This window comes from Sciurus carolinensis, chromosome 11, assembly GCF_902686445.1.
Source record: "Sciurus carolinensis chromosome 11, mSciCar1.2, whole genome shotgun sequence".
In the NCBI taxonomy this organism is placed as follows: Eukaryota; Metazoa; Chordata; class Mammalia; order Rodentia; family Sciuridae; genus Sciurus; species Sciurus carolinensis.
The window spans coordinates 106,859-130,532 of record NC_062223.1 but is presented as its reverse complement, the minus strand read 5'-3'; positions in this window follow the sequence as shown (position 1 = coordinate 130,532).

Below are 23,674 nucleotides of genomic sequence, written 5' to 3'. Positions count from 1 at the left end.
CCTCCTCTGTTCAGTGCTCATTTGCCACCAGGAAAACGGGTCCAACAGCATCACCCTGTTCCTGCCCACCCCATTCCTGAATAAAAGGCTAAAATGACTCGTGAAGTTTGCATCCAGCCCGGTCCTTTTGAGCTAACAGGTGGCATGGTCATTTTGACAACATGAATTCTGCCTGTCTAGGAGTATGGGAGGTCTTCCATCTTCTAAAGTCTCCTTCAACTTCTTTCTTCAGTGTTCTGTAGTTTTCATTGCAGAGATCCTTCACCTCTTTTGTTAGATTGATTCTCAGGTATTTTATTTTATTTTTTTGAGGCTACTGTGAATGGGGTAGTTTTCCTAATTTCTCTTTCAGTGGATTCATCACTGATGTATAGGAGCACATTTGATTTATGGGTGTTAATTTTATATCCTGCTACTTTGCCGAATTCATTTATCAGTTGTAGGAGATTTTTGGTGGAAGTTTTTGGATCATCTAAATATAGAATCATGTCATCAGCAAATAGTGACATTGAGTTCTTCTTTTCCTATCTGTATCCCTTTAATCTCTTTCTTTTGTCTAATTGCTCTGGCTAGAATTTCAAGGACAACATTGAATAGAAATGCTGAAATAGGGCATCCCTGTCTTGTCCAGTGTTTAGAGGGAATGCTTTCAGTTTTTCTCCATTTAGGATGTTGATTTGTTCTTTTTCTAGGGTTGTGAGATGATATTTTAGGTCATTTATTCGTTGACTTTCTATTCTTTTAAAGAATGAGCTCAGTGCAATGAACTTTCCTCTTAGCACTGCCTTCATAGTGTCCTAGAGATTTTGATATGTTCTATCAGTGTTCTCATACCTATTTACCTCTAAGTATTTTTTTATTTCATCCTTAATTTCTTCTGCTATCCATTCATCATTAATTTCATTCTGCTATCCATAATATGCTAGTTAGTCTCCAGGTGTCACAGTAGCTTCTATTTTTTATTTTATTGTTGATTTCTAGTTTCATCCTGTTATGATCTGATAGAATACAGGGTAGTATTTCTATTTTTTTGTATTTGCTAAGAGTTGCTTTGCAGCATACAATATGGTTTATTTTAGAGAAGGATCCCTGTGCTGCTGAAAAGAAAGTGTATTTGCTCATTGATAGATGAAATGCTATGGGGCGCAACTTAAGAACAGATGATCACCACTGAGAAGTCCAATTTGAGAGTTTTTATTAAGCCGGCTAGCTGACTATCTCACACGATGCCCCCAAAAAATGGCTATTGGGAGAACAGCCCCGACCACAGGGTTGTAGGGGTTCTTACACCAAAAATCACATCAATCATAAGTTTCTGTTGCTTTGATTCAAAATTACAAACTAACATCATGAGATCCTCAACAGAGGGGGAAGGAGTCAAAATGACCCTTACCTAGGTACAAACTAAAGAATGGCTACTAACATCCAAACGATCACTGTTCACATGGTACATTGTTTAGGAGCAATAGGAACCAAAAGAGAGCAATTTTCATTACATAAGAATTGTCATTCTGTATTGCTAACCATGTCACGCTAAGTAACTGATGATGGGTACAGAGGTGGGGTGTTCCCAGGGGAGAAGCTCATTTCCTACATAACATGGCGTCTCAGAGCAAAGTGGAGTCTGTCCAGTCATATCCCCCACAGTCCGGCCTATAACATTCCCACGGAGCCAGATCTGTCAGCACATCACAGAAATATTCTATATATGTCTGTTAAGTCCAAATTATTGATTGTATTCTTGAGTTCTATAGTTTTTTTGTTTAGTTTTTGTTTGGAAGATCTAACCAGTGGTGAGAGAGGTGTGTTAATGTCACCCAGTATTATTCTGTTGTGGTCTATTTGATTCTTGAAATTGAGAAGGTTTTGTTTGATGTATGTAGATGCTCCATTGTTTGGGGCATATTTATTTACAATTGTTATGTCTTGTTGGTGTTTGATTCCCTTAAGCAGTAAGAAATGTCCCTCTTTATCCCTTCTAACTAACTTTGGTTTGAAGTCCCCTTTGTCTGATATAAGGATGGAAACCCCTGCTTGTTTGCACAGTCCATGTGAGTGAGACATTTTTTTCCAAACTTTCACTTTCAGTCTGTGGATGTTTTACCTATGAGGTGAGTCCCTTGGAGACAGTATATTATTGGGTCTTGTTTTTCAATCTAATCTGCCAGTTTGTGTCTTTTTTTTTTTTTTTTTTTTTTTTTTGGTACTGGGGATGGAACCTGGGGCACTCAACCACTGAGCCACATCCCCAGCCATTATTTAGTATTTTATTTAGAGACAGGGTCTCACTGAGTTGCTTAGGGCCTCACTTTTGCCAAAGCTGGCTCTGAACTCACAATCCTCCTGCCCCAGCCTCCCAAGCCCCGAGGATTACAGGTGTGCACCACCGTGCCCAGCCCAGTCTATGTCTTTTGATTGATGAGTTTATGCCATTAACATTTTGATATTTCTGATGTTTGTAAATGTCATCGCCTTTTTTTTTTTTTTTTTTGCAATTTCTGCAATGAAGGCAGGCCCATTGTCTGACCCGATGGATAAGGGCAAGCCATACCTGGCAATGATCTCTCTTAACAGGGCTTTAGTCACTTCTCAGGCCACTCTGTCCTCATGGGTATGGCCTCCAGTCACCCTGAGTAAGAGCACACATTACCAGCAGGTATTGATATCCCTTGCTTGGTTTGACTTCTGTGAAGTCCACCTCTACATCTTCAAAAGGTAAGGGTCTGAACCCCTGGAGGCTGGGCTGGCTGCTGACTAGCATTATTTTGGACACAAGTTGCGCCTCTCCAGTTGATCTGGTTGCATGGTCTGGGGAGTTTAGCTATGTAATAGTACCTGCTAAGCAAAGAGTCCAGTTTAGTTTTTCCTAGGTGACCCATTTCACGGTGTTGAAGCACCACCTGATACCCCACACTCTGGGATGGAAACCCGGTGGTCTGGCAGTACCCACCATCCTTCTGGTGTTTTCTGTCTTCATTCACATTCACATTCTTCTCTGGTGTACTCAGGACGGTCCAGGAGCCTAGGGGCCGCAGTATTTGAGCTGCCTGGGCCACTTTAGGGGTCGGGTCCTGACGCAGAACTGCTTCCTTGGCTGCCTGATCAGCCATTCTGTTTCCTCGGCTTACCAGGTCTGTTACTTTCTGATGTCCACGACAGTGCAACCAGGCCACGTGGGTGGGTTTCCAGACTGCTTCCAGGAGTCTGAGTATTTCTTCCTTGTTTCTTATTTCTTTACCCCCTGCAGATAGAAGTCCTCTTTCCTTACAGATGGTCCCATGTACACGTAAAGTGGCAAAAGCATATTTTGAAGCTGTGTAAATGTCGACTCGCTGTTCAGCAGCATACTCTACGGCCCGTCAGTGCCCATGACTCAGCCCGTTGGGTTGACCGCCCTGAGGCAGTGCTCCTGCTTCCACCATGTTTCTCTGTAGTCACTCCGAAGCTGGCCCTCCTCTGTCCACTCTGTGTGAAACTGTTCCCATCCATGAACAGGGTGCGATCCAGGTTGTGCAGTGGCCAGTCAGCGCGATCAGGTCAACTAGAGTAGACTTCACTATCAGGTCCTGGCAGCTGTGGTTGCCCGGCTCTGGCCCTCTGGGTCCTGCTGCCAGGAGGGACAGCTTCTGTTCCAGGCATTTGTCTGCCTCTCTGTGTGTCGTCTGATCCCTGTTTACAAAGAGTTTGTTGGCTAAGACTGGGGGGAGTTCATACCCGCGAACCCCTCTAGCTTCCGGAGTTCCTTTCTGATATCTGGACTGCCTGGGCCACAACACTGAGAATGTGTTGGACTTCTGGGTCAAAGGTCAAAGGTGTGAAGATTCAAAGACTTCAGGAACCTCTCATAAAACTCCGAAGGAGGCTCTTCAGGCTTCTGGAGTTCTGTAGCTATTTTACACATGTTAGTGGGCTTCCTTGAACCTGCCCGGACCCCACGGGGGAGGGCATTTCGGCACTGCTTCAGCTGGTTGCATCTCTCTTCGGTGTTGTGATCCCAGGCTGGATCCTCCTCTGGGGCTGCTCTTCGTGCCCAGACTTCAGCATCTATCTCTTGGTCAGGGGTCTGTTTTTGGAGCCATTTCTGGGCCTGCCTCAAAATGCATCTTCTCTCCTCATGAGGAGGATCTGGTTGGTTGCTGGGTCTGGAAGTTTGACTTCAGGAGATCTATATGTGCTTGTGGCTTTTCTGAGTATGAAGGGGTATGGCGCTTCCAGTTCAGGAGGTCAGCAGTGCTGAAAGGCTGACAGTAAAAGATGGAGCGCCCTTTGTGAATGGTGCCATCTGCCCTGACCTGTGGGGGCCTCGAGTCTCACGCAGGGCAACTGCAGGGCTGTGGCTGCTGAGCAGACCTGAGTTGACTCCCCACAGGTTCTGGCTTAGGGTCTTCTGGCAGAGGGGGCACAACAGCCTGCAAGACAGATAGTGGCAGGTCATCAGGCAGTGAGGCTGGTCGTTTGGGGGCCGGTTGTGTAGCGGAGGGTAAGTAGGGTGGAGGGGGCATGCCCCCTCTTCAGAATCCCCTTGACGGGTGTGCTTGGGGTCACTGGGTTTTGGGCTAACATAAATCTATACTGACCCTTGGAGTTAACACCAAACCGCACCCATGGGGGCAAAGCCTTGGATTTCTGGAGCCAGGAGTCTCTGTAGGGAAATTAATCTGGACAACCTGTGGCCTCAGTGACAACATGGTGCACTGTGTTGGCAGTGGGGAAACGGAGAGTGCTTTCTGAAGGTCAGTCAACACCAAAAGCAGGCCATTCAACCTCACAGAGAGTGTGGAGTTGGCCCTTTGTGAGCTTAATACTGTAAGCCTCAGAGAAGCCCTTCTCAAAATCCTCAGAATTGGTAATCATGCAGTCCAGGACTGTAGGCTCAGACTGTGTGCCTCCCACGTTCCACCCTGAGCTGGTGTCACAAGACAGACCGTGTTGGTGGGGGCGTCACACAGGGCACCCGCCTGGCCGTGTCCTGAAGGGAAGAAGTGCTTCTTGGCTGAAGGCATAGCTGTATAAACCCTGGGCTGGGTCAGAGGCCTCACTACAGGGCTTGAAATGCCATTATGCTGTATGAAGCCACCACGGAGCCGCAGGTTAGGACTCACTCAGACTCCTTGGCACCAAGCCGTGGAGCGACAAACAAGCAGCCTCACATCCACTCGCACCAACGCAGACGCTCAAGAGTTAAAGCATTTCCTCCCCGGCCCCCTTCTGTCCTTACAGACAGGCCTGTCTGTGGTCTTGTGTCCCGGGACCTCACCTTCTCCAGTAGACTGCACAGGGGTTTTGTCCCACTCTCCAGGGCATCTGGGCACTGGCAGACCCTCCGGAGGTGCAGGCCTGGCAGGTGAAGGATACCCCAGAATTCCAAGGTAGCACCGTCCTATTCTGTCTGAGGGGCATTGGTGTGGACACTGGTTACACTGGTGGCCCCAAACCAGCACGATCGTCGCTTCCTGGCAAATGCATCAGAAATGTTGTGGGAAACCAAAGCCGCACTTGAAGTGTGGGGAAACCAAGCTTTGTTTTCCACAGTGGGCAGATATCAGCACTCCAAAACCCTGAGCACCCCTGACCAACTTCCCTGACATTTATAGGCCATCTAATGTCATAATTTTTCTGGTCTAAAACAGTACATAAAGGAACACAAGTTTTCAAAAAGCAACATATGATTGTGTATGTGTTTTAGGTGGGAACTGTTCACAAAAGAGACTGTGGTAAGGAGGCTGGCTCACAAGGTCCTCTGTATCCCCAGACTTGAGCCTTCAAGGGGTCATTGCACTTCAAAGAGATGTGCTTAGGTCCCAGGGAAAGGCCTTTACATTCTAAAAGGAAGGAGTAAATTGTGCTAATTAGCTTTCCTGAAGTACAGTAGGCAGGAACAGTGGGTGAGGAAAACTCACTCTCCTGGGAACTGTCCAGGCCTGGGTCAGTTACCCACTACAGTTTGTCTGCTCTTCCTGTCTGTGCTTACATCCAGGCCTGGGTCAGTTACACACTGCAGTTTGTCTGCTCTTCCTGTCTGTGCTTACATCCAGGTCTGGGTCAGTTATACACTGCAGTTTGTCTGCTCTTCAGGTCTGTGCTTACATCCAGGCCTGGGTCAGTTACACACTGCAGTTTGCCTGCTCTTCCTGTCTGTACTTACATCCAGGCCTGGGTCAGTTACACACTACAGTTTGTCTGCTCTTTCTGTCTGTGCTTACATCCAGGCCTGGGTCAGTTACACACTGCAGTTTGTCTGCTCTTCAGGTCTGTGCTTACATCCAGGCCTGGGTCAGTTACACACTGCAGTTTGTCTGCTCTTCCTGTCTGTGCTTACATCCAGGTCTGGGTCAGTTACACACTACAGTTTGTCTGCTCTTCCTGTCTGTGCTTACATCCAGGCCTGGGTCAGTTACACACTGCAGTTTCTCTGCTCTTCCTGTCTGTGCTTACATCCAGGTCTGGGTCAGTTACACACTGCAGTTTGTGTGCTCTTCAGGTATGTGCTTACATCCAGGCCTGGGTCAGTTACACACTGCAGTTTGTCTGCTCTTCCTGTCTGTGCTTACATCCAGGCCTGGGTCGGTTACACACTGCAGTTTGTCTGCTCTTCCTGTCTGTGCTTACATTCAGGCCTGGGTCAGTTACACACTACAGTTCGTCTACTCTTCAGGTCTGTGCTTACATCCAGGCCTAAGGTCAGTTACACACTACAGTTTCTCTGCTCTTCCTGTCTGTGCTTACATCCAGGCCTGGGTCAGTTACACACTGCAGTTTGTCTGCTCTTCAGGACTGTGCTTACATCCAGGCCTGGGTCAGTTACACACTACAGTTCGTATGCTCTTCCTGTCTGTGCTTACATCCAGGCCTGGGTCAGTTATACACTGCAGTTTGTCTGCTCTTCAGGTCTGTGCTTACATCCAGGCCTGGGTCAGTTACACACTGCAGTTTGCCTGCTCTTCCTGTCTGTGCTTACATCAAGGTCTGGGTCAGTTACACACTACAGTTTGTCTGCTCTTCCTGTCTGTGCTTACATCCAGGCCTGGGTCAGTTACACACTGCAGTTTCTCTGCTCTTCCTGTCTGTGCTTACATCCAGGTCTGGGTCAGTTACACACTGCAGTTTGTGTGCTCTTCAGGTATGTGCTTACATCCAGGCCTGGGTCAGTTACACACTGCAGTTTGTCTGCTCTTCCTGTCTGTGCTTACATCCAGGCCTGGGTCGGTTACACACTGCAGTTTGTCTGCTCTTCCTGTCTGTGCTTACATTCAGGCCTGGGTCAGTTACACACTACAGTTCGTCTACTCTTCAGGTCTGTGCTTACATCCAGGCCTAAGGTCAGTTACACACTACAGTTTCTCTGCTCTTCCTGTCTGTGCTTACATCCAGGCCTGGGTCAGTTACACACTGCAGTTTGTCTGCTCTTCAGGACTGTGCTTACATCCAGGCCTGGGTCAGTTACACACTACAGTTCGTATGCTCTTCCTGTCTGTGCTTACATCCAGGCCTGGGTCGGTTACACAAGTGCAGTTTGTCTGCTCTTCCTGTCTGTGCTTACATCCAGACCTGGGTCAGTTACACAAGTGCAGTTTGTCTGCTCTTCCTGTCTGTGCTTACATCCAGGCCTGGGTCAGTTACACACTGCAGTTTGTCTGCTCTTCAGATCTGTGCTTACAATCAGGCCTGGGTCAGTTACACACTGCAGTTTGTCTGCTCTTCCTGTCTGTGCTTACAATCAGGCCTGGGTCAGTTACACACTGCAGTTTGTGTGCTCTTCAGGTATGTGCTTACATCCAGGCCTGGGTCAGTTACACACTGCAGTTTGTCTCCTCTTCCTGTCTGTGCTTACATCCAGGCCTGGGTCAGTTACACACTGCAGTTTCTCTGCTCTTCCTGTCTGTGCTTACAATCAGGCCTGGGGCAGTTACACACTGCAGTTTCTCTGCTCTTCCTGTCTGTGCTTACATCCAGGCCTGGGTCAGTTACACACTGCAGTTTGTCTGCTCTTCCTGTCTGTGCTTACATCCAGGCCTGGGTCAGTTACACACTGCAGTTTCTCTGCTCTTCCTGTCTGTGCTTACATCCAGGCCTGGGTCAGTTACACACTGCAGTTTGTCTGCTCTTCCTGTCTGTGCTTACATCCAGGCCTGGGTCAGTTACACACTGCAGTTTGTCTGCTCTTCCTGTCTGTGCTTACATCCAGGCCTGGGTCAGTTACACACTGCAGTTTCTCTGCTCTTCCTGTCTGTGCTTACATCCAGGCCTGGGTCAGTTACACACTGCAGTTTCTCTGCTCTTCCTGTCTGTGCTTACATCCAGGCCTGGGTCAGTTACACACTGCAGTTTCTCTGCTCTTCCTGTCTGTGCTTACATCCAGTCCTGGGTCGGTTACACACTGCAGTTTCTCTGCCCTTCAGGTATGTGCTTACATCCAGGCCTGGGTCAGTTAAACACTGCAGTTTGTCTGCTCTTCCTGTCTGTGCTTACAATCAGACCTGAGTCAATTACACACTACAGTTTGTCTGCTCTTCCTGTCTGTGCTTACATCAAGGTCTGGGTCAGTTACACACTACAGTTTGTCTGCTCTTCCTGTCTGTGCTTACATCCAGGCCTGGGTCAGTTACACACTGCAGTTTCTCTGCTCTTCCTGTCTGTGCTTACATCCAGGTCTGGGTCAGTTACACACTGCAGTTTGTGTGCTCTTCAGGTATGTGCTTACATCCAGGCCTGGGTCAGTTACACACTGCAGTTTGTCTGCTCTTCCTGTCTGTGCTTACATCCAGGCCTGGGTCGGTTACACACTGCAGTTTGTCTGCTCTTCCTGTCTGTGCTTACATTCAGGCCTGGGTCAGTTACACACTACAGTTCGTCTACTCTTCAGGTCTGTGCTTACATCCAGGCCTAAGGTCAGTTACACACTACAGTTTCTCTGCTCTTCCTGTCTGTGCTTACATCCAGGCCTGGGTCAGTTACACACTGCAGTTTGTCTGCTCTTCAGGACTGTGCTTACATCCAGGCCTGGGTCAGTTACACACTACAGTTCGTATGCTCTTCCTGTCTGTGCTTACATCCAGGCCTGGGTCGGTTACACAAGTGCAGTTTGTCTGCTCTTCCTGTCTGTGCTTACATCCAGACCTGGGTCAGTTACACAAGTGCAGTTTGTCTGCTCTTCCTGTCTGTGCTTACATCCAGGCCTGGGTCAGTTACACACTGCAGTTTGTCTGCTCTTCAGATCTGTGCTTACAATCAGGCCTGGGTCAGTTACACACTGCAGTTTGTCTGCTCTTCCTGTCTGTGCTTACAATCAGGCCTGGGTCAGTTACACACTGCAGTTTGTGTGCTCTTCAGGTATGTGCTTACATCCAGGCCTGGGTCAGTTACACACTGCAGTTTGTCTCCTCTTCCTGTCTGTGCTTACATCCAGGCCTGGGTCAGTTACACACTGCAGTTTCTCTGCTCTTCCTGTCTGTGCTTACAATCAGGCCTGGGGCAGTTACACACTGCAGTTTGTCTGCTCTTCCTGTCTGTGCTTACATCCAGGCCTGGGTCAGTTACACACTGCAGTTTGTCTGCTCTTCCTGTCTGTGCTTACATCCAGGCCTGGGTCAGTTACACACTGCAGTTTCTCTGCTCTTCCTGTCTGTGCTTACATCCAGGCCTGGGTCAGTTACACACTGCAGTTTGTCTGCTCTTTCTGTCTGTGCTTACATCCAGGCCTGGGTCAGTTACACACTGCAGTTTGTCTGCTCTTCCTGTCTGTGCTTACATCCAGGCCTGGGTCAGTTACACACTGCAGTTTGTCTGCTCTTCCTGTCTGTGCTTACATCCAGGCCTGGGTCAGTTACACACTGCAGTTTCTCTGCTCTTCCTGTCTGTGCTTACATCCAGGCCTGGGTCAGTTACACACTGCAGTTTGTCTGCTCTTCCTGTCTGTGCTTACATCCAGTCCTGGGTCGGTTACACACTGCAGTTTCTCTGCCCTTCAGGTCTGTGCTTACATCCAGGCCTGGGTCAGTTAAACACTGCAGTTTGTCTGCTCTTCCTGTCTGTGCTTACAATCAGACCTGAGTCAATTACACACTACAGTTTGTCTGCTCTTCCTGTCTGTGCTTACATCAAGGTCTGGGTCAGTTACACACTACAGTTTGTCTGCTCTTCCTGTCTGTGCTTACATCCAGGCCTGGGTCAGTTACACACTGAAGTTTGTCTGCTCTTCCTGTCTGTGCTTACAATCAGGCCTGAGTCAGTTACACACTACAGTTTGTCTGCTCTTCCTGTCTGTGCTTACATCCAGGCCTAAGGTCAGTTACACACTACAGTTTCTCTGCTCTTCCTGTCTGTGCTTAGAATCAGGCCTGGGTCAGTTACACACTGCAGTTTGTCTGCTCTTCCTGTCTGTGCTTACATCCAGGCCTGGGTCAGTTACACACTGCAGTTTGTCTGCTCTTCCTGTCTGTGCTTACATCCAGGCCTGGGTCAGTTACACACTGCAGTTTGTCTGCTCTTCCTGTCTCCGCTTACATCCAGGCCTGGGTCAGTTACACACTGCAGTTTGTCTGTTCTTCCTGTCTGTGCTTACATCCAGGCCTGGGTCAGTTATACACTGCAGTTTGTCTGCTCTTCCTGTCTGTGCTTACATCCAGGCCTAAGGTCAGTTACACACTACAGTTTCTCTGCTCTTCCTGTCTGTGCTTAGAATCAGGCCTGGGTCAGTTACACACTGCAGTTTGTCTGCTCTTCCTGTCTGTGCTTACATCCAGGCCTGGGTCAGTTACACACTGCAGTTTGTCTGCTCTTCCTGTCTGTGCTTACATCCAGGCCTGGGTCAGTTACACACTGCAGTTTGTCTGCTCTTCCTGTCTCCGCTTACATCCAGGCCTGGGTCAGTTACACACTGCAGTTTGTCTGTTCTTCCTGTCTGTGCTTACATCCAGGCCTGGGTCAGTTATACACTGCAGTTTGTCTGCTCTTCAGGACTGTGCTTACATCCAGGCCTGGGTCAGTTACACACTGCAGTTTTCTCTACATGTCTGTGTTCGACTCTGTTTCCTTATTCTCGGAAGACCCTGTAAGAATGATGCTTCTTACCTAAATGTTAGTGAGCCTTGGTGGGTTCAATTTCTTTACTAGTACTGTCCAAACATAGAACGATCTATATTTTCTGCTAATTTTCATGACAGTTTTTTTTTTTAATCAGTCTTCTGTAGGTCTTAAGCTGTTGATAGAAATGTACCTTATATTACTTTATTTGGCAGTTCAGGCTGCTGGTGGTATTTTTTGCTGACTGCTTTCTTTGGGGATCTGGGCTACCCTATTCATTCCCCATCTTGTCTATCTCTACCCTTACTTTTCTTGACTAACCACACCTGGAACAGCTGGATTTTTTCAAAGATTTTTTTCAATTTTTTGTTAACTTTCTCTATGCTCTTGTTTTTAGCTCCTCTTCGCCTTAAGGAGTTTAATTTTCTACCCTCTCCCTGAAATTTTTAAAAATATATTTTTAGTTGTTGATGGACCTTTTTATTTTATTTATATGCAGTACTGAGAATTGAACCCAGTGCCTTATACATGCTAGGCAAGCGCTCCACTACTGAGCCACAGCCCAGCCCCCCCTCTGAACTCTTGAGGGTGATGCTTAGCTCATTAATTTTCAGCTTTTCTTTTTGTAATACTTACTTAAAACTATAACTTTCCCTCAAGGCATGAGGTTTGCTGTTTCCCGCAAGTGTGTGTATGCCATATTTTTATTTTCATTTTTAACTTTTGCACATATTCTTATATTTTTAACAACAAAACCCTTTAAAACTGTAAAAGCCATATTGTGCATACACCGGCCCCAGACGCAAGATGTGGGCTGGCTCTGACTCCTGGGGCCACGGCGCCCAGACGAGGCCTGCCGGGCGAGGGCCTGCGCCCTGGCGGCTTGGCGAGCGAGGGCGGGCTGCTTCATAGCTCTGTCCTCTCAGAGCTATGAGAACAGTTCCTTTTTAGAAACAGTGCTTATTAGCCATAGTCACCGCTGGGCGGGATGCCCTGATGGGCCGCACTTGACCTCCGCGCCCGCCCTGCTCCACTTGCAGGTCTTTGTTTTTCTGCTTGCTGTTCTCCCTTTGCCTTGCTTTGTTTTCAGTTTCCACGTGCGAGAGGAAACAAGCCACGCCTGTCGCGCTGCGCCACTCGGCGCCCTGCGCTGCCGGCCGCGTGCCCGCTGCCCGCCTAGGCCCGGGCAGAGAGATGGTCCGGTCACGCGGTCGTAGGACTTTCCCTTTCCTGAGGACCTGGGTGCTGGTTTTCACACTAGCAGGCTAATTCACATTTTCACAACGGAAGGGCTCCCTTTCCCACCTCCTCACCAGCTACAGTTGTTTTTGTTTTTGAGGTAGTGGCCACTCCAAATGGGGTGGGATTCTATCTCACTGCAGTTTTGATTTGCATTTCCTTGATGACTAATGATGCATTTTTTTCAAATATGCATTACCTTATTTACATTTCTTCTTTTGAGAAATGTCTATTCAGGTCATTTCCCCGTTTTAAAATTTTGATCACTTGGTTTTTATTAAGTTTTGGAGCTCTTCATATATTCTGGATATTAACCTGTTGGATGAAGAGCTGGAAAATATTCTCTCCCATTCTGTGGCTGTCTCTTCACTCCACTAGTTGGTTCTTTGGCTGTGCAGAAGCTCTTTGGTATGTTGTGATCCTGTTTGTCAATGTTTGCTTGTTTCCTGTGCTTTTGGAGTCCTATCTAGAAATCATTCAGGAGAATTGCTGGTTTGGGGGCAACCTCAGAGTAGCCAGAACGGTCTCTATTTCATTTTTCTTCTCTATTATTTCTTTCGTTCTACTGATTTTGGGTTTGGTTTGCCTTGCTTTTCTAAGACCTTGAGGTGCATTATTAGGCTATTTATTTGAGATAGTTCTTTCCATTTTTTTTGCCCGGTATGGGTACTGGAGATTGAACTCAGGGGCACTCAACCACTGAGCCACATTCCCAGCCCTATTTTGCATTTTATTTAGAGACAGGGTCTCACTGAGTTGCTTAGTGCCTCACTTTTGCTGAGGCTGGCTTTGAACTTGCTATCCTCCTGCCTCAGCCTCCAGAGCTGCCTGGCAAGATATTTCTATTTTTAATACAGGTGTCTATTGCAATAAACTTCCTGCTTAGTGCTGCTTTTGCTGTGTCCCACAGATTTTGGTATGCTGTGCTTCCATTTCAGTTCAATTCAAGGATTATTATTCTTATTTTTTGGCAGTGCTAGGAATCAAATGCATGCAGGCCACGTGCTCTATCACTGAGCTAAACCCCAGCCTTCAAGGAATTTTTAAATTTCCTCTCTGACCCACTGCTCATTCCAATATCCATTTTTCAGTCTTTGTGTATTTGACTAATTTCTACAGTTTCTCTTGTTGATTTCTAGAGTTATCAGAGAAGATACAGGATATTATTTTAGTTTTTAAAAATTTGTGGAGACTTCTTTTGTGACCTAATATATACTCTATTCTAGAAAAAGTTCCTTGTGCTGATGAAAATGTGTATTCTGCAGATTTTGGGAATATTCTGTAGATGTCTGTGAAGTCTATTTGATCTATAGTGAATTTAACCCTGCTTCTTTGTTGATGTTTTTATCTGGATGATCTATCTTGGAGACACTGGGATATTGAAGTCCCCTGTGTACTGGGGCCTCTCTCTCTCTTTCAATCTAGTGGAATTTATTTTATGAAATTGGGTTTGTCAGCATCCAATGCATACAGGTGTGTAATTGTTGCAACTTCTGGGTGAATTGATCCCTGCATCATTATATAGTGGCCTTCTTTGTCTCTTCTCTTTTTGCCTTCAAGTCTATTTTATAGGATGGAAGTGTAGCTACTTCTCTTTGCTTTTTGGATTCCATTTGCTTGGAACATCTTTTCCATCCTTTTGATGCCAGTCTCTGTGTGTCTTTACAGTTGAGGTGAGTTTCTTATACACAGGAAATTATTTGGGTTTGTTTTTTAATCCATTCAGCCAGTTTGTGTTTTTATTTGCAGAATTAAGACCATTGATATTCAGAGTTATGAAAAGGTATAGACTTGTTTCTGCCATTTTGTTGATTTTTTTCTACTTGTTTTGACTATCCTTTGTTTCTTTCTCTCTTATTCATCTTTGTAGGTTTGATGGTTTACTATATGATAATCTTTGATTATTTCCTGTATCTCAATCCACTCTTCTAGTGAAAGTTAGTTTGTCATGAGCTCTTGTGATTACTTCTTCCTCTTCTAGGTGTAGGATTTCCGTAAGCATCTTTTGTAATGGTAGTTTTGTGGGAATAAGGGAATAAATTCCCTAATTTATGCTAATCTAGGAAAGTCTTTATTTCTTTTTTTCCCCAATTCTGCAGAGTAGGCTTGCTGAGTTTAGCACTCTTAGTTGTCAGTTGTTTTCTTTCAGGATATGAAAAATATCATTCCATGTGCCCCTGGCCTTTAGGGCTTCTTCAGAGAAATCTTAGTTTAATCTAATGGGTTTGCTTTAAATGTAACGTGGTACTTTTCTCTTGCAGACTTTAATATTCTTTCCTTGTCCTATATGTTTTACACATTGACTATGTTATAGAAATGTTCTTTTCTGGTCATGTCTACTTGGGGTTTTAAAGGCCTCCTATATCTGACTATCCATGTATTTCCCCAAATTTTGGGAAATTTTCTGTTATAATATATAACTGAATAAATTATAACAATTTTTAGTAATTATGTTATAATTGAAATCTATGCCTTGACTTTTAATTATCCTTCTTCAGATATGCTGGTTTTACAGACGTTTAATCTCTTTTTAAAAAATTGTTTTTAGTTGTAGATGGGCATAATACCTTTATTTTTATTTATTTATTTTTATGTGGTGCTGAGGACTGAACCCAGTGCCTCACACGTGCCAGGCATGCACTCTGCCACTGAGCCACAGCCCTAGCCCCAGACATTTGATATTTTAATGCTGGCACAGATTGAAAGTTTCTTTCATTCTTTCTGATTTTCCCCTTTATTTCTGTCTTAATGTATTCTCTCTAAAGACTTATCTGAGTCTCACTTGTTCTTTCTTCCACTTGTTCTAGAATGTTGTTGAGGATTTCAACTGAATTTTTAAATCTGACATTAAACTCTTCACTTCCAAGATTTCTGTTTGATTACTTTTTCAATACCTCTGTCTGCTGAATTTCTTATTCACATCTTGCATTATCTTTCTTATTTCATTCAACTCTTTATCTGTATTCTCTTGGATTTCATTGAACTTTTAAAAAATCATTGTTTTGAGTTCTTTATCAGGTTTTCCATCCACTCTGATGCTTTTAGAATCTGTTGCTGGCAAGTCATGATCATTAGATGGTGTGGTATGACCTTGTTTTTTGTGTTTCTTGGGTTCCTTTGTTGGTGTTTGTGCATCTGTTGGGATGGATTGTCTTTTCTGCCTTTATATGACCCCCACTTCTTAATAAGTGACTTTCTCCCGACTATGTGTCCTGGGTTATATGTTTGTGGTGTAACGTTGGACTTATTTCCAGTTAGACACTGCACTGTATCTTCTGATGGCTTCTTTGACCATGATTTTGGATTTGGATGCCTGTATACCCTACTGGATTCTGAGAGACCCACTGTGTCTACAGGTGTCATGAGTGGGGTCACTTTTAATTCAGGCAGGTGTAAGGTAGATGGCATAAAGTGAAGGGTTCACCCTCTGTGGTTGTTCCTACAATGTGAGTGGTGTTCTTTACCAGGTAATGGGGGTCCCAGGGGCCATGTTGCCATAGGGTCTGTTACTTGAAAACAATTCTGATGCTGATTGTCAAGTTGTGGCAAAGGGCCATAAGCTCTTGTGCTTTGATTAGATACTGATGCGGATTTCTGGGAAGAAGTGGGGGCTGGGATCACAGCCTCCTCTGTGACCCTCATATCCAGTCTTGTCAGAAATGAATGATCTGACAGGCGTGGGTGACCAATGCAGCATACTCGTTTAGGTGTGATGTTAGCAAAAGTCGTCTTATTCCTCTCTGCTGCTACCATGGGACCTCAGCCTCTGCCCCCAACTGTGCCCACCTAGGGCCCAGGTTGATGGCTGGGAGCTGTTGTCCCCCTGGTGTCTGCCATGGTTCAAGTGGGACTGGGCACTGGCTGGATCTGGGCACGGTTCCTCTCAGCTGGGCTGGGGACATAGCTCAGAGGCAGAGCACCCACCCCATATGCCCAGGAAGACAGCTGCAGTCTGCCTCTCATTCACATTTCCCTCTGTGTTATCTTTCTGTTACTAATTTGCATGGTAGATAGATGATAGATGATGGACAAGACAGGAAAATGTGACAGAACAGATGATAGGAAGATAGATGGCAGATTGAAGGTAGATAGATGTTGGAAAAATACATAAAATAGATGAGAATAGGTGATGAACAGATGACAGATAAATGGATAGAGAGACCACAGAAAGATGCCATAGATAGAAGACAAATGATTGTCTGATAGGCAGGTAAGTAGGTGGGTACATAGACATACACACTGCTCCAGAAAAACACTTACCAAGGGAGTCTGTGCAGTTCCTTTGCCTGTGGTCTTCTCGTCTCCACCACGTCCAGTCAGATAGCTGCAGAGGCTGAGCCGTCCTAGGTTACTGCTGTCCCTTCTGTGAGATTGTTTCATACATTTATGACTCTGTCAGGTCCTTTCGTTGTGTGTTGCCTTCCATCCTGGGATTCCCTGATCCTCAACAACAGTTTAAAAACTGCATCCTTAGTGCTCACTTTGTGAATCTGACAGGTGCATGGTGTCTTGGACCCACCTAGTGCCCAGATCTGGGTTTCTTGCACCTTCGCCAAGAAGAGGAATCAGGGCCCTTTGGCTTGTCTAGGTCTGGGGCAGGAAACAAATAAGGCAAGTCTGGAGCATTTTATATGCCAGAAAGTAAGGAAGTGTTCAAAATAAACATGTTAAAAAACACTACAGTTACAAGGATACACCAATGGGTGCAGGTCTGAAAGGAAGAACTTCCAATACACAGAGCCAGGACAATTTGAGCAACAAAAAAAAGCTGAGTCGATTATAACCCAAAGTATGAAATAAGTACCAGGACTCCATGCTGACCTAAACGAGTGAATAAATAACAATAATGAGGGAGACACAGTCTCCCTGCACAGGAACCCACAGGAACTACACAGACACACCTGCAAGGAGGTACCACACAGCGCTGCCCCTCAGTGGGGCTGTGCAGCAGTTCCCTCCCAAGAGCACTGTCCCAAAAGGGCCCAGTGTGGGCTGTCCTGTCTTCACAGCTTTTCTAAAGGAAAAGAAAATCTTCGTGACAAGCCCAGAGAGTTTGAGGCAGGATGGGCTCTCTCGCTTGTCTTGAGGTAGACAATAGCATGTGGGAGCCACTCTGACAGGGACAATGGGGCAAATTTCTGGGTGGCCCCCAGGAGCAGGACAAGCCCACCAATAGCAGTCAGAAAACAGGCACTTCAGACCTTCCACCCTAGAGATTCTGCCAACAGGCAGAGCTTGGAAGAGGACCTGAGCTTGAAGGAAGTGTGGCCCACCCAATGCCTTGAAGTCAGCTGGTGGGACCTGAGCAGAGGACCCTGCCGATGGGCACTCAAGACTCTGACCAGCAGAAACACCGAGATAATGAATGTGCTGCTCCCAGTGACTGAGTCTGTGGTGCCTTGTCATATAGCACTGGAAACAGCACATGGGGAGCCGTAGGAACGCCAGGGAACATGCCTTAATCACAATCGACGATGTGCCAGGGTCGCATCATCTGACATAGCAAACATCAGAGGAAAGGAAGCTTGATAAATGTTATTTCCACTGCAAAGGTGAAAGGTCAGGAGAGCTTGTCTTCTTTTATGGCTGGGTTTTGCCAACTGTGTGTCAGGAGTCTGCAGAGAAGGAAAGCAGAAGAGAGAGAGAGAGAGAGAGAGAGAGAGAGAGAGAGAGAGAGTTGTGCGTGCATTTGAGTATGAGAGCATATGTGTGCGTGAGAATGAGTGAATATGTGTGAAAATGTGTGTTATTTGAGCACATGTGTGTTCATTGTGTGTGAAGTGAATGTGTGTATGCATGTTTGTGTGGATGTGAGATTAAATGTGTGTGATTATGTGTGCATGTCTGTGAGTGTGACTGTGTGTGTATGGGAATGCGTCAGTGTGTGTGTGTAAGAACCCCAAGACTGTGGAGCCTGACAGGGAGACAGGCAGGCTGGACACCAGGCAGAACAGGCGCTCAGATGGGAGGCTGGGGAGGCAGAATTCCTTCTTGCTCAGAGGGATCAGTCTTTGTTCTACTTAGTCCTTCAATTCAGTGGGACTGAACAAGGCCCACTCACATTACAGGGGTTCATCTACTTGACCAAAGTCCACTGATTTACTTGTTAATCTCATCCAAAAACTTCTTTGCTGAAACATCCAACCATGTCAACAAACAAAATCACAGTGCACCACAGCACTGTGAAATGCAGTCAGTCTCTTATGCCAAGGGATTGGGTTGCCTTTCAGTTTCTAGAGGGCAATGCAGTAGGACAGGGCAAGGACAGGCTGGAAGGCCACGTCCTTTACCCATAAGCCCCAAGTTCTAGTCAATTCTACTAAATAAGAAATACTGCGTGGGAGCGTGGTTTTGTAAATAAAGGGAAGGGGCTGGGCCTTGCAGCTTGGTGAGCTTTTAATTTTCTGGAAGCGGCTGTCTAGTTTTGAATGAAAATGTGATCCATTCTGTTTTTTAAGTATATTTTTTTAGTTGTAGATGGACACAATGCCTTTACTTACTTACTTACTTAATTAATTTATACATGGTGATGAGGATCAAACCCAGAGCCTCACACATGCCAGGCAAGTGCTCCACCGCTGAGCCCCAGCCCAGCCTGTGCATTCGGTTTTTATATGACAAAGTGATCTCAAAGTTGACAGTCTCAGAATCACAGCAGGCCACCCTAGCTCTCTGTCTCTAGCCAGTTCCCATGCACTGTTCCAGGGACCACACTGAGAACCGGCCTTCTGTTGAAGAGGACATCCAGCGCCATGAAGGAGACACTGCAAGTGCTCAGAACATGTGCACCCTTTCTGGGCCCTGGGGCTGCCAGCACCACCTAGGGGCCCTGCCCCCACTGAGGGCCCACCCCTATCCTCTGCTGCCCTTTCTCCAGCAGCTCTGTGGTTCCAAGTCTGGACACTGGGTGGTGCCCTGCGCCCATGGTGTCCACTTAGCTCTCCCAAGGTTTTCTGCAGGTTAAGGTGGCCTGGCAGCTTTGCCAGGGAGCATGTGCAAGGTGGCTGTCCCCTTTGCCCAGGGGCACCAGGGGCATATCCAGGCAGGCTCCACAGGTTCATGCCAAGTGTGCTTGGATGAAGGAGGGGAGAGAGATCCCAGCATCAGGGGAGCTCTGCCCAGCAGACACCTTGAGAACCCCAGGATGAGCCTACTCGGATGGGCCTGGTCAGCTATGAGCCTTCTCCCACCTCGGTTTCCCTGACTGCTACATGGGCCCTTCATCCTCACCCTGTAGCCTACTTGGCTGCCTTCCCCTTCTCCTGGGCACATTGTTTTCCTTCCAGTAAAAGGTAGGCCTGGGAAAGGAGGAGGTCCAGGCCTTGGGGTGAAGGAGGGTGAAGCTGCGACATGCTCCCCACCTGGGGCAGCCCTGAGCAGAAGGCAGCAGGGGTCTGTGCAGGTTTGGTAAGAACAAGTGGTTCAACCTGGGGACTAAAAGCCAGGTTAGGTTGAGGCCCAGCACTCATGGCTGCAGGTCCAAGGTCCAGGAGCTGAGTGGCTAGGGGAATGAGGAAGGCCTGCCAGGTAGTGCCTGGAAAGTTCTGGAAGCTCAATCAGGAGGTCCCTGATGAGGGACTGGAGCTGGTGAAGCCCTCTTAGCAGCGTCTTCTCCTTGCACTGCCCCTTGGCCTGGCCTTCACTGGGACCTCACCCACACAAGGTTGGGCTGACGGGGTCTTGTCTGGAAGCCCGATGCCCCTGGGTGCAGTGAGCCTCTCCACTGCCCACACCCCACCCTGCTGAGGTCCTGGAGGGCAGAAATGAACTCCCTTCCCCCAGAGGCTGGCCTTATCTGTGAAAGAAGAAACACCTCTGCTGGGAGAGTGATCCTCTGAGCAAACGCTCAGGTACCCAGCCTTATCCCTAATTGGACCCCAAGGCTGTAATTAAAGGTTCAGGAGGAAGGGATTACCACAGAGGAGGGGCAGAGCCCCCATGACCTGAGGCTGGCATCAGGAGCCCAGTGCTGCTGGAGATAACATTCAGGACACTCTCCTTTCTGTGCCTCCAGAGACTCCAGCCCTTCCAGAGAAACCAAGTCCCAGGAAGACTGTCTGGCTTGGACCCTGGGAGGCAGGAAGAGAACCTAGGAAGGAGCCCCACATTTAGAGCAGACATACTCTGGAGAAGAGCAAAAATAACGTTCCCCATCACCATCATTCTAAATAAACTGACAAGGGCATGATTGTCTTCAGGAAGGGTGGTTACCATGCCCAAGTCTGGGGGAGCAGGTGATGAGGTCCAGAGCCACATGCTTGGTATGGTAAAATGTTCCCTAATCTGATCTGGAAACAACCAGAGTATCCTCTGGGTTGTGGCCTTTATCATCATCATGACAATATCCTGGGTCATTTGATGGTGGAGTATCTTCTCTTCAGGTTCTCTCATGCCTGACTCAGCTTCATATCCCCCAAATATAGCAAAGTGCCTGGCACATGATGGAAACATTACACATCCTTACATCAACCTTTCCAATTGTCCAACAGACCATCCTTCCATCTATCCATCTGCACATCCACTCATCCATCCATCCATCCACATTCACTCATCCATCCATTTACAAATCCACTCATCCATCCACAATTCACACATTTCACTCGTCCATCCATCTATCCACACATTGACTCATCTATCTATCCACACACCAACTCATCCATCCATCCATCCATCCATCCATCCGTCTGTCCTATCTGCTCATCAACCCATCTACCCACTTACCCACCTCCATCCATCCACCTATTCACTCATCCATTAATCCACTTATCCATTTATCCCTATCTCCCAACTGTCCCACACTGAAAACTTAGGCATATTTTGCTGCTCTGAGCCCCAAAGAGTCAGTGGTGGACAAACAGCCTCAGGGGCTTCTATTCCAGCAAGTGGGGCAAGGTGTATCTGAGGAGATGTCATCTGAATAAAGTCTCAGAATCTGTTGAGATGCATGAGAACACAAAGGCACCAGCGTGGGGGTGGAAGTGTGCTATGTGGGAAATGGCAGTGGCCAGAAGACTCAGGGTGGTGTGGACAAGATGTGTGGAGCCTGTTCCTGGATGTGGAGCACAGGCAGTGACAAGACCCGGTGCTGAGTGGAGGGGCTGTGGTGGAAGAAATGTTTGAAGTGGGACTTGGGGAGGGTGAGGAGCCAATACTCTGGGGTGTGGTGCTGTTGGTGCGTGAGACCCGGAGTGTAAGCTCCAGGGGGAACTGAGGTTGCTGCTCAGACATTTTGTCTGCACAGTTGAAGTGGGTGAGGGAGGAGAGGGTGCCCTGCAGGGGCTCAGGAATGGGACCATAAAGTGGGGTTCAAGGTCTGTGGCTAACAGACTCCAGACATAATGATTGATGAGGAGCAGCTGCGGGTGTTGAGTCTGTCGGGTATAGGGCCAAATGAGGTCTGGAGAGGTGGATGGAGAGACTGAGAGAAGCCTGGTGCTACCAGAGGTCAGGCAGGGGCTGGAGGAGGGAGGGAAACCAGCAGCCAGGGTGAACCAGGCTGGGGAACTGACCTCACATTTGGTGGTGATTGTGGGGAGGTGATGTAGGTAGGCCCCCAGGGCAGCAGTGGGGTTAGCAGAGAGAGGAGACAGCTGCCCAGAGAGCAGGAAGACAGTATGCTGATAGTGTTTGTGGTGCAAAGGAACAGACAACCCACTGTCTGCAGAAGCAAGAAGCAAGCCAGGGGAGCTGTGGAGCCTGCTTAGTGGCCTGTGCACTGGGACTGGATGGCCCAGCATGTTCAACCCTGGGTGACTTAACTGGGGCCAGGTGTCTGGGGTCAGGTGGTCCTGGCCCATAGTTGGTACTCAGAGAGCATCTACTCCTCACCCTCATTCTCCTGTGCAGTTACGAGGCACCCACCATTCAGAAACACGGTACCTGCTGTCCCGGGCTATGCAAGTGGCCATGTGTCACTTGAGATGGGGAGGCTGGGCCGCATGGGGGATCCTCAGGTTAGAGGATTTTACAGTAACTCTGTACAGTACTGAGCGGCTGGCCCCCCAAGATCTAAGATTCACCTTTAACCGTCACTTACTCCTTGCATTCTCAAGCCTGACTCCTCTGGACCTGCTCTGTCACTGGGGTCCTTTTCCATAAGTGAAAGCCCTCTCCAGAAAGGCCCACTTCCGTGTCACAGCCGGGACAGCACGTCAGGCCAGGCCTCTCCCAGGTCTATTCTCTGCCAAGCCCTGTGACAGCAGAGGACAGCTGCAGTTCCCCTCCAGCTATAAAAAGACCTGACACCCAAGCAAGCAGAGGACGTGCAGCACTCAGGGCACCTAGCTGACTTGGGAAGGAACTTGGCCCCAGAACCATGCAGAGGTTGGCCCCTGTCACACAGCTGCTCCAAGCCCCCCTCAGATGCTGGGCAGTTCCCAAGGCCCATGTCTCTGCCAAGCCGGCCAGAACACCCACCTCCCCTATGGTAAGTGACCTCTAAGGCAGCAGTGGGCCATTCTTCGGAGGTGGCCCATTTCCTGAGTTTGGGGGCAGAAACACAAGTCCAGGTTGGTAATGGGGAGGAGACCATGGTGTTGGGTGTCAGCCTTATGGTTAAGACAATATCTAAATGCCAGAAAAGGGATCCTTCTGCTATTGCCTGCAGACCAGGCTGAGTTCAGTGGTGGGCCAGGCTCTCGCTCCTCAGGCCTCTCACCTTTTGGCAAAGGCCAGTGGTCAGAGGACACTCCAGGCTGGGACAGCCTTGCTGTCTGTGAAAGGGGAAGAGCAGGGCTGCTGAGGGTCAAGGGCACAGGTGGAAGTTAATGCTGTTGACTCTGGACAGTGCTGTGTTTCGAGCATAAACAACCGAGGTCTAGTAGGTCACTTACTCAAGGTCATGCAGCTAAGACTTGAGTCCAGGCTGCATTTGCTTAAGCCTCTGGGTCTCCAACCCACCACCGAATCCAGCTTTAGAAACTTGGAGGGTGGGAGGCCTGACCCTGGCCTTTTGGGGAGGGAACTGAGAGTGGAATTTGGACAGTGAGAATGTGCAGCTCCAGGTGGGGCCCCTCTGCAGGAACTGCACACACACGTGTAGCCAATAGAAGCTGACCTCCCCACCCAGGCTTCTGAACGGGACCACTGTTCAGAGAAAGGCTCTGTACTTATTTACAAGTAGTTTAGATGGCAGTTGTCTCTGCCATTCCATGCTGGAGGGGAGTGTGTACTGTTATCCTGCTGTGAGGCACAGCCAGGCAGCCAGGGTCTTGGGCTCAGAGCCCAAGCTTTTCCTCCTGGTCTTCAAGGCTGCCCTCAGGGACACCAGTGGATGTCATCGAAGGCTGCATGAACAGTCTGAAGGCATGTGGGAGAGAACTCAGCTGGCCCAAGTCAGAGGGAGTGGGGAGGGGGGCAGGCAGGCAGTGTCCTTTAGTGATCAGGCCTGATGCCTCTAATGGCCCCATGTGCT